This window comes from Cinclus cinclus, chromosome 31, assembly GCF_963662255.1.
Source record: "Cinclus cinclus chromosome 31, bCinCin1.1, whole genome shotgun sequence".
NCBI classification, from domain to species: Eukaryota; Metazoa; Chordata; class Aves; order Passeriformes; family Cinclidae; genus Cinclus; species Cinclus cinclus.
In genome coordinates, this window is record NC_085076.1 from 332120 (window position 1) to 335356 (window position 3237).

Consider the following 3237-nt stretch of genomic DNA (forward strand, 5'->3'; position numbering starts at 1 on the left):
AAAAATTGCCTTGTTGAACATCCTTTAATCATTTCAAGACTCCTGGTTTTGTTTCATGAGATACTTTTAAACCATTGGGAAGTGGGAGAGGATGAGCTTCAGATCTGGCTCCTGTGCCAACGCATGTAAGGTGCAGGCCAGCACCTTCACTCCAGCAGGTTTGTTCAGCTGGTCTGTGGATGCCAAAATGCTGTGATGGTAAAAATGTGTTGGATTGATCTATTGAGTACCAGTACACCCAGCTATAAATATATGTGTGTATATATATATATAGGCACTTAATTAATCAAGCACCTATATATATATATATGTGTGTATATAAACCCATATATATATAATTTTTCTCCCACTACCACCACTTCCCCATTTCATACCCCTCAACTTCTGCTCACAGATCCTGGACCCTGATTTAGAACTGAACCAACAAGTTTCACAACTTGGCAGAGACAGTTCTAAAAGCAAAAAAACAAGCAAACAAAAAAATCACCTGAGATTTTTTTATTCCCTTCAGTTACAGGAGACTTTCTTTTCATCGTAATAATGTTCCTGGGAACATCCTCTCTTCTGCTCAGTTTGGTGCCGCTTGCTCCCAGTTGCTGTCTGTGCCCTGGGACAGTGGGCTCAGGCCAGCCGCGGTCACTGGCCGCAGTCACTGAAGGGGCTGAGCTCACTGTGCAGGGGCAGGTGGTGCTGGTGCTCTGTGCTGATAAAGATCTACTTTTGATCTTCAGATACCAGTTGGAGGGTTTGAAATGATGGTGGGATGATGAGATGCCTCCACTGTTTTGCATCAACAGTAATATATTCTGTAGGGGCAGGAGGTAGACTGGAGGGGTGGACAATGTTCCCAGGCTGTAGAAGATGCTGATGTTTTAGAAAATGTAAAGACAAATGTAACAATGCCGTGCTAATTGGTGCTCCCCTCCTCCCCAAAGTTTTAAGAAATCCCTGGCCGTGCAGCACAGCTGCTCACACCAGGACCGGCTCGGAACACGAGCCCTTCCTGGGGGAAGGTGCCACGTGTTGGACCCACCAGTGTGGGGGCTGTAGGGTGATGGAGGGCTGGGGTGCTCTGGCTGAACTCCCAGAGCCTCCATGTCCCGGCATTGTCCTGGGGCACAGCCGTCCCTCCCTGTGACAGCGTGGCCTCGGCAAAGGCTTCAGAGCCCTGGCCAGCACTGGCCACATCCTTCCTAAAACTGACCCAGTTCTCATTCAAAATCTGGCCTCAGTTTGGTCCCAGTTAAGGGAAGGGAGAGGGGGACATGCCTGTTCTCTGGGAACCTCTCCCCTCCCCAGTGCCACCTTCTCCCTCACGTCCTGCCCTCCCCACCCCACCCCAGGGTTGTATTTTATCTATTCATTGCGCAAAATTCTCCCGCTGATGTAGAGAGAGTGGTTGGACCACGAGCTGGGGGGCGGGGGGCGGGCAGAGGGATCAACCACCCTTCAGAGGGGCGTTCAGAAATGTTCGTGTTGGTGCTGGAGGGGCTGAGCTGGACGCGGCAGTGGCCGCAGCTCCGCACTGCTGTGTTAGTGAGTGAGTAGTTGTTCTTGGCTGAGTGGAGTCTGTTCGTGGTAATGTGAGCAAGTTCTTGATCAATGTCTTTATTTGATGCCAGGTTGTGAAGAGGTGGGTGGGAGTGGGGAGGGGGGGAAGGAGACCCCTGTGTTGGGGACCTGGGGTGTGGGGACCTGTTCTAGCACTGACTGTAGGGAGTGGGAATGGGGAAGGTACGGGGGGCTCACCTCTGCTCCTTGTACCTCCTCCCTCACTTTAACAAGAGAAAACGATGTAAAAGCCTCCTGCATGCTGAAATATGTTAGAGAAAAAACAAAACCCCTTTCTTTAAAAAAAAAAAAAAAAAAAGAAGGGAAAAAAAATAATCATGACCCAAACAAACGTCCAATGCTTGCTGTTGGGAACCAGAGTGGGGCTGCCCTGGAGGGGCTGCCCCTCTCTGCAGATGAGGTTCCTACTCAAGTCTCCAAGCTGGCCTTTATAAAATCTTCAGTTCCAATAACCTTTATATATATATATATATACACATATATATATACATATACATATATATTAAAAAAAAAGCTTGATGTAGCAGTTCTAGTTTAAAATGAATAGAAGTATTTCGGCCCCTGTTTTATTTTGATTTTTCCCTGTTCCCTGCTTCCCGCTGTACCCCCCACCGACTCCATATTTTGATGTAGCAACTTTGGAAGAAAGAAAAAACAGGCGCTGTAAATGCACCGAGAGCTACCTCTGCCTCGAGCGGGGGCTGCAGGGAACTCGGGGGGCTCGGGCCTCTCCCTGGCCCCGTGGGGCACCCGGAGAGGGGCAGCCTGGGCCCTGCCTGTTGGCATCCATGGGGAGCCCGGTTGCGGGGCTTAAACAACAAATTTGCGTAATTTTTTTTCTCTCTTTTTAAATATATGTATATATATAAAAATCTTTAAAAAAAATAAAAACAAAAAACAAGAAAAATGCCCATGACCTTAACTATTTGCTCTGACTTGTATCTTCCTTGATAGGTGACTAAAAATGGCTTGTTGGTCTAATTCACCAGCAATAACGATAACTAAAGACAGCGCCCTCCTCCTGCACCCATCCCTTTTCTGCTGCGCTCACTGAGCAGGGTCCTTGCAATTCTCCCCTTCCCTCCCACCACGAGGGTGCCCTTCTTGCAGTGTGAACCAGCTGGACTGAACCTCGCTGGCTTCAGCTGCCCCCACGATCCTTCCCAGGCTTTTGGGATAAGCCCCTCGGAGTGCTGAAGTGATGGGCACACGCCATTTGCGCCTGGGCCGGAGGGAGGCAGGTGGAACTGGGACCCGACACATCAAAGCGGGTCTTCCTCCCTCTGGATTAGGAACAGCAAGACCCTTGTGGGAATCCTGGTCCGTGAGACCTCCGTCCTGCAAAATCAAGTCCCACGCAAGTGGGGTCGGTTCCTGGGAGCGATGGCAGGACACGGGCACCCCCGAGGGGGACCGATGCCAGCGGGCGCCGCAGGTTTCCACTCGCCCGGCTGGGGAGTGGGGACTCCTCGGGGTTTGCATCAGGCCGGTGGAGCCAGGGTGGGGACCGAGCTGACCCGTGCCGTGCCGTGCCGTGCCGTGCCGTGCCGTGCCGTGCCGTGCCGTGTTGAATGCCGGTGGTGGTGTCTTTTGCGAGGCAGCGACACGCGGGCACAAGCAGTGGCACCGAGGGCAGGTGCCAGAAAGCCGGGGCTGGGGGCAGAG